The sequence below is a fragment of the Amphibalanus amphitrite genome, unplaced genomic scaffold (assembly GCF_019059575.1).
Source record: "Amphibalanus amphitrite isolate SeventyFive unplaced genomic scaffold, NRLGWU_Aamphi_draft 000175F_arrow, whole genome shotgun sequence".
NCBI lineage: Eukaryota > Metazoa > Arthropoda > Thecostraca > Balanomorpha > Balanidae > Amphibalanus > Amphibalanus amphitrite.
Genome location: NW_024881670.1, coordinates 75,794 through 84,243, shown reverse-complemented (window position 1 = coordinate 84,243; position 8,450 = coordinate 75,794). Strand labels below are relative to the sequence as shown.

The window sequence follows — 8,450 nt, the reverse complement described above, 5'->3', positions numbered from 1 at the left end:
TTAACATTTTTTTCCTCGTTGCAGGATGCGACCTCCAGAAAAATGAACCTTCAGTGCACAAGGGATTCCAGAGAAAAACTGTTCGCGCGCTCATACAGGCGACGCCGTCGCCATCACCAACAGTCTCGCGCTCGGACGCCCATCGGATACAGGTGTGTCGGGTCTGGGGGGGGGGGGGGGGCTTGCTGCGGACGAGGGAACCCGCACACAAGAACTAAAGAGAGGACAGCAGGAAGGTACAGGCCTGTGTGTGTGTGTGGGGGGGGGGGGGGGGTAGTTACAGGGAAAACGTTAGTGCACAGCAACCGCCGCTTCTTATGGTGCATCAAAGTAAATGCGTGGGAAACTGGTAAAATGTTATTAATTTACTCAAAATACTGATAATTGACCTGACCTGTGTGTTCTGGTGTTCAGATTAAGCTATAGAATGTCAAGGGTGACCTGGAGCTGGCCAAGCTGGCTACGGCCGTGGTCCCGAAGGTGGGCGCCGACGGGGAGGGCGACGCGCAGGTCCACCGCCAGTGACAGAAACGTCTAAACTTTGACCCAGTCCAATCCCCGTGTCAGGTCGGTATTTGACCTAACTACTCCCACGTGCCAGCTCGGTGTTCGATCTAACCTCTCTTCTGTGTCAGCCTGATGTCTTACCCAGACCCCTCCCCGTGTCAGATCGGTATTTGACCCAGCCCCCACCCCTTGTCAGCTCGGTGTTCGACCCAGCCGTTCCTCCTGTGTCAGCTCAGTGTTTGACCCAGTACCCTGTCTCTTGTCAGATCGGTATTAAACCTAACTACTCCCCGTGTCAGCCTGTATTAACCCAGCTCCACCCCTGTGTGATGCCAGACGGAGGAGAGTGAGGCGCTGGACGAGCCTGTCTCTTGCCGTGCCGAAGACGCTGCGTCGGAAGACCGTCAGTTCCGGTTGGTGAATCTGGCTGCTCTGACTCCGTCCAGCTGGCCGACGGGCGAGTGCCTACACAGCAGCTCGCTGGCGCCGCCGTTGCGCGCGCGCGTCCAGACGGCAGTCGGCCCGCGGGCCAGCCTCGCAGCATCTGTAGTGGCCGTGCTGCGCGGAGGAATGCATCCGGGAGCTGCCGGATGAGGCCGTCTGGATCTGTTCGGACGGGCCGGCGGAGGATGGTTTGGCGGCGGTGGCTCCCTGCTCCGCTTACCAGATGGAGACGACTGGGTTATACGGGTTCCGGTGGGCCGCTTCTGCTCCAGTGCGCGCGCGGAGCTCACCGCGCCCCCGCCCCGGTCCAAGCCGCTACCAGATGGAGACGACTGGGACATATGGGTCCCGGCGGGCCGCTTCTGCTCCAGTGCGCGCGCGGAGCTCACGGCGCCCCCCGCCCCGGTCCGAGCTGCTACCAGGGAGAAGGCTGTTACACTTATCAGCGCTGGTCGGGCCACTGGGGATGATCGGGGCAGCATCTCCACCGGATTGAAAGAAGGCCAACGTCCGAGTGCGCCCAGTGCAGTCAGCAGTGACATCGAATGTCCAACAGGCCGCTGCCTGGTCTGCGGCGAAGCAGCAGACAATTAGGCGCACGTGTTGCTGGAGTATCCGTGCTTTTACGGCCTCCGGCTCCGTGCGCGGGGAAACATCGTCGGCGCGGCCCACGATGTCGAACGCGACGACATGGTGGCGATCTTGGTCGCCGGCTACGAGGCCCACAAGAGCCTTGTTTTGGCTACGGCGGCAGCTAGTTTGGGGACACCACAACAGCTGACGGCGGCCGCGGCCCCAGAGATGCGCACCTGCGGGCAGGGCGGCCGCTGATCTACATCTCAGCTGATTATACTGAACAGGTGGGTACTAGGTGGGGGGGGGGGGGTACCGATGGAAGCTATGTACGTCATGGTCGCTCTGATATGGCTGTTGAACTGGCTTGGCTGATAGTGCATCTGCAGGGTCAGCGGGGCATTGGCAGGCATCGGTAAAATCCTTTTTGAAAGGATTGCATTCCCAATCCACATTCCTAGTGCCGAAGTGGATTGCATTCCTACCCGCAATCCCCTTTTTTCACTTGGATTGTGATCAAATCCGCAATCCTTTTTTGCAATCCTGTTGTATTATTATGTGCACTAGTGGATCTGGGGGAGGGAGGGAGGGCCGTGCCTCTATCCCCAAATCACCCATTTCTAGTACCTGGTCTTGCTAGTAATTCCTATCTAAGGCACAGGTATTTTATGGGAAATATTTTTTGCCTCAAACACCCCCACATTTTAACCTCTACCCAACCAGTGTTTTATATTTTTAAAACTCGCCCTCAAATACGTACCTAATTTTGCCCTTCCATATGTAGTTCATATCAGCGTATATTATTTTGAGCGTTTAAATTAAAAGCGTTTGAATTATTTCAAGTTTCGATGTAAAGCCCTTGATAGCAAAGTACATTAAGCCGATGAAGCCGATCTCATAATTTTCAATCGCTACAAACCATTTCAAAGCACCTATCAAACACAATCCGGATTGGATTGCAAAAATTGGAAGTATGATGCAATCCAATCCGCAATCAAATCCTGTTTTTTGGAATGGATTTCAAATCCAGGTGCAATCCACCAAAAAGGAATGCAATCAGGATTTTGCAATCCTGCAATCACAATCCTACCGATGCCTGGGCATTGGTCTCCCGAGCCTCGTATAGCAGTTGTGCGGCAACTATGTGCCGTACCATGAACCGCCAGCGACGTGTTCTTGGTAATTTGTGATACTTTATAGTGTCTCGTACTACTAGCTTGGCCTTTTTCCGTGTCCGTGCTGTCAGTAATTATCTTTCCTAATATCAGCTACCTTTTGCATTAGCTCCTGTGGTGACTTACACTCTGACATTCCCTTTTCGGCCTGTCGAGTAACCGCCTATGCGTTGAAAGCTCGGTGTTCGCCCAGCCCTCTCCCCGTGTTTGTTCGGTGTTTGACCAGGCCCCCTCCATCGTGTCAGGTCGGTATTAGACCTAACTACTCCCACGTGCTAGCTCGGTGTTCGATCTAACCTCTCTTCTGTGTCAGCCTGATGTCTTACCCAGACCCCTCCCCGTGTCAGATCGGTATTTGACCCAGCCCCCACCCCTTGTCAGCTCGGTGTTCGACCCAGCCGTTCCTCCTGTGTCAGCTCAGTGTTTGACCCATTACCCTCTCTCTTGCCAGATCGGTATTAAACCTAACTACTCCCCGTGTCAGCCTTTATTAACCCAGCCCCACCCCTGTGTGATGCCAGACGGAGGAGACTGAGGCGCTGGACAACGAGTCTGTCTCTGGCCGTACTGAAGACGCTGCGTCGGAAGACCGTCAGTTCTGGTTGGGAATCTGGCTGCTCTGACTCCGTCCAGCTGGCCGACGAGTGCGTGCCAAGACAGCCGCCGCCGCCGCCGCGCGCGCGCCAAGACGGCCGTCTACCGGCGCCGATGCCGCCACGCGCACGCTAGACGCCCGTCCACTGGTGCCACCGCCCCACGCGCGCGCACGGTCGGCAGCCGCCGCGTGTGCGTGCCCGCCCAGAATATGCGTTCTGCCGCCGTTGACTGCGGCTCGAGATTCATGTTCAAGGTTTAGGCATACACTCATGTTAATTGTCTACGTTCATGAAGGTGCGTGGTGACAAAGATGCCTCGTCTGTGGCAGCGGATTTGCTTGTTCCGCCTCAACATGTGCAAAGTTGTTATGTAAACTGATGCGCTCGGCATTCGCCGTCCGCTCGCGCTGGTGGCGCGCGAACGAATGACCTGGCCCTGTTCATGCGGACCTGACGAGCGGCGGTATGACGCAATCACATAGGCGGATTACTTTTCACCACGAAGAAAATCATTATCAGCTGGCTTAAAATTATACAATTGTTTGCCCTCAGTTCGCCAGGTAATATCATTCTTTGATCATTCATGCTGACTTGCGTGGCTGATATTTGATAATATATAGTGTGAAGCGTTCCATTTTTTTCTTATTTCAAAACTCATCTGTGTATCTCGCAACAATAATCAACCGAGTCTTTTCTGTTCTGCAGAATTTGGAAGCTGAGCGAGACTTAAGCAATACGTTTGAATAATTCGAACAGTCGGTAGTAAGTGTATTCATGCCCATGTGATATGACCTCATTTAACTCTTTAGCAGCTACTTTCTTGCTCTTTGACGGGGTGATCTGTGCCGACAATTCACGCTTCACTCGAGTTCATCATTCCGAACAATCATCAGATCTCCACACATTTTTTATATAAAATTTGCACACACATTTTAGTGTTTATATGTTTGTGTATAGTGTGTAGGGAGGGGGAGGGGCTCTAAATAGCCCTCCTCCCTGTCAGGCGCGGTTTAACTAACGCTCGCCGGCCGAATGGTAGGGAGGGGGGGGGGGGGGAGCGCCGCGCCTTTTATATTTGTTTTTTTTTACGATAGCTCGGGACACGCTGAAGATAGAGAGCTGGACCTTAGCATACCTGACATTTGATTCAACCCGAATCTTGTGACATCATCCGCATTTTCAGGTCAGGTCAAGTCAATGACCTACGACATAAGTGAGCATCTGCACGGTCCTAAAATGTCGCAACTTCGCAACGCTCTCAGTGCCAGAGGAGCTTTCAAAGGGAGATGAAACTTACAGTGCCTAATGGCTAATATCATCTAGAGGCCTCACACCTTGTACATCTCGGATTTTTCCTAAAGGTCACATGAGTTCAGGTTATTTATTCGGGCCGAAAAGGTGAGGGGGTCGTACCAACGGTATGTAGAAAAACAATAGGTCTGGCGAGGGTTAAATTACGCGCATGACATACAATCTAATGGCGATAAAACACGATTAAAGGTGATACTAGGACGGGTTCATGCTTTCGAATCGAGTAAGCGAATAAAACCGTGCTTACATGGACTGTGTTAAGCTCCGCCCACAAGTCCATGGATATATGAAAATAACTCATAGAGAAATTAGGCTCCGCCCACTGTCCATGCAAACACCCTTATCACATCTTTTTTTGGTCCATGTATGTCGGTCGAATTCTCTACCCTTAAACACGTCAATTTCGGCACAGAATCGGGCTAGTAACAAGCGGGCAACTTCGCTGGTTGTCATGTCAAGAGGGCATCGTCGAAAATTCAACGGCAACGGCGTGACACCGAAAAACGTGGACGTCCCTGTAAACACGGACTTTACTTCCGTCCATGCATATACGAATTTCGAGAATGGGTGAACGACCAGCTCATCATAAACCGACTGACCAGGGTGACATGGACGAAGAATGTGGACCCCCGGTGGATAACAAAGAGACAGAGGATTGGTGGGTAGGTAGAGGGGTGAAACCTGTGTAGATTCTGCTCGGGTGGTCCATAACTCGGCGTGACCGGCCGATCAGGCGCGGTCAGTTGGTTTCGGTCACAGGTGGCCGGGGTGCACTGCAGGTCGGCAACTCTCACAGATTGGCCGGAGATGCACGGAGTTCCGTGTGACTTACAGACTGAACGGGGAGATCCACAGAATTCAGGCTTACAGACTGGACAGGGAGATCCACGGAATTCAAACTTTACACATACTGGGCGGAAAGCTAACAGAGTCTATACAGCATACAGACTAGAGCTCGCACTCGCGACCCGCGGCTCGCACAGGACGTCAGTACAGACTACAGAGCAGGCGATCCTCGGCTCACACAGGCTGGCCACGTCATGTCGTAACCGACAGCGCCTGTAGCGGTGACGCAACTGAAAATGAGCCGCGTCGGCCGTCCCGACGCGGGGCGCACATGGCGGCGAGCTGTTAATATCTCCCGCTGCTGAGCTGACCGAGCTGTTAATATCTCCCTCAGCTGGACGGAAGATAACAGCCCGATCTACCCGCGGGAGGAGTCGCCCGGCGCTCCCGCTCGGTCGCAATTACAACCCGCGGGAGCAAGCGTTTCCAGCCGGCATACCAGCACCCAGCAGCAATGTAGGCAGTTCGTGACGGCGGTGATCGGTACTGGCGACATATAAGGCAGCGGTTGGGCAGGTGCCGTGTACTGGGTGGATATCACCTTGAGACGCCGGCGCTGCGCCGATGTAGCTGCCGGTGCCGCGGGGTCAGCCGCCCGACCCTGGCCCACAGCAGGCACATGGAACCGGATGACGCTGGGACACGGGTAGGAAGCCGGCGGGACACGGACAGACCAGCGTAGTTCCTGTGTCCGCCTCCCTACACGGAGGATCGTAGCAGGTGTGTGGAGGACACTGGGCTACGGTGTCATGCCTGAACGAGCCGTGAAGTCGTTGATAACAGAATACACGGCTGTCAGTCGTACAAACAAGGCCTCAGGGTATGTCCAACAAAAAACCCGGGAGCATGTTTCGGTGTCTTCCTATACAGCCTTAAATCCTTTAGACCCGTGGCTGCACTAGTCTGCGTCTCAGCACCCACCGTTCGTGGCACGGTTCATTCGACCCCCCACCTCCCCTCCGTGACCCGAGCAGTGGTCCGTGACGCCTGCTTTGTCACCGTGGTGACGCCGCGCTGAACGGAGAGACCCGGGTGACGCCATTTGACCCCAGGTCGGTAGGCAGAGGTAGAGATACGGGAGCAGTGCTGCCATGGTACTCGGTAGCTACCAGAGCGGAGAACCACGTCAAACGGCCGAGATAGCTGTACTTTGGATCAAGCGACTACGGGGGTTGGTGAGACGCACGTGCAGCATCTTCAGCAGGGCAGACCAGTCCAGCAGGCTCAAAGAGTATCGTCAGCATGGGGCAAAGACCTGACCAGTCAGATGTTTAGATAGATGTGTCACCGGAGGGATAAACTAGCGTGGAGCGACAGCCCGGTCGCTGATTCTCTTCTCACGCAACACTAACAGCTTCCATCACGAGAAGAACTTCCGTGGGAAAGTACGAAGCAAGATAAGAGTTTCCAAGACCCAGAAGCAGATCCTTGGAATGGCAAATGCTGGGAAGCTTTGTATGTAGATAGCTCCATTTGGGGACACACCATTCAGACACCTACAATCTGCACCTGGGCGCTGCGCGGGAGCTCGATGTTCCATTTTGGCCGCACGGAAAGCCAACAGAAGGGCGGCAGCGGATTAGAGCAGCCGTCGACAGCCGGTTGAAAGCAAGAGACAAGAACGTGACTCACGAGGGCAGGGTGAAGACGGCTTTGCCTTATATGGAGCAGAAGAATGCCAGGCTTGCTGACAGACGAGATTTGGATGACGTCATCGAATGCAAGAAGTTGTGAGGTCATGATACTCGCTACTGCTTATTGATAATGTATGCGGGAAACGAGCCATGATAAATCACATAACTGCTTTGAGACCTGCGCATGGGATATGGGAACGAAAGGGCCGCCGAATATATAGGCGTGATCTTTTCATGGTTCATGTTTCATGCCGACCACAAAAAAAAACGGCTAGATCCATCATAAGTTGTTAATGTCATTCGACCAAAATACCAGTTTCCTATGATTCTAACATTATCAAACATCTGCAAGAATTGATCTTCCAGTATTTAGGGGGAGTGAGGAAGGTAAAACGTATATGATAAACGGTCATAACTCGACACAACTCTAACGATACTATTAAAGCTTCGTGAGCTACAACAAAATGTCAATGCTGTTATAGCAAGGTTACTGAAAGAAGGCTTAACAGTTAGCTAACACTACACTAGGCCTGGTAAATAGCTATAGTTATATCGGCATTTATTATAGTCAAACTATAGAAAATGCAGTTAGCTTAGAAACGAAGAGAAATATATGGGACCAATAAATGAAACATTTATCAACCCAAGTGTGCTGCTTCGGTCATGGTGTATCACGTGCAACATCGAACACCGGCGAATTGGAATTAAGCAAAAAGAGATTAGGTAAGTGACAGCAGGTGGTCACTGGTCACATATCAATGGAACCTTGTAATTACGTTTCTAAGAGCCGAAAGATCATCTCCCACCTTTAAAAGCCTCCATGATCCGCAGTTAGTTCACATGATCACGACTCGTTCTATCCGCTCTGTCCACCACTTCATGCACACACAGCCAGCACACCTCTCGGTAGAAGCACGCGACCCTCTCTCCAGCTGAAGCCACAACTGACTGGAGCTCTGGAGCGCTCGGCACCCGGCGCCGGCGACGGAGTACTAGTCCAGACCGCACCGATAGTCGAGCCGGTGCGGACCGTGCCGATAGTGGCCAGGTGGGCTCGGGTCTGGTGGGTATGTGGCGCTTTCTGATTAATGTGGATGAAAATTAAGATCATTTAAGACATCACTGAAAGAAACAAAACAGGAAAAATGTTTAGAACCCTTGCAGTATGTGGTAGTAAACACTGGCGCCCTCAAATGTTCGTCATACCACTGTAGTCCGGCGCACCAGGTAGCGTCGGTCAGACCGGTACTAACCACGAGCCCGACCGATCCGCCTGCTGGTTACTGATCCTGTTCCTTTCATTGCTTGGCTCGGTGCCAACAGAGCAACAGATGGTGATAGCCCATGCTATGCAGCAGACGCAA

At 52.9% G+C, this 8,450-nt stretch overlaps 1 long non-coding RNA gene across 1 annotated transcript; it reads left to right on the top strand.

Annotated features, from left to right (window-relative positions):
- Positions 1-278: 278 nt before the first annotated feature.
- LOC122383848 lies at positions 279-3,927 on the top strand. The gene is made up of 2 exons (XR_006256905.1): positions 279-1,811; positions 3,221-3,927. It is a non-coding gene; the product is annotated as an uncharacterized LOC122383848 (long non-coding RNA).
- Positions 3,928-8,450: the final 4,523 nt, after the last annotated feature.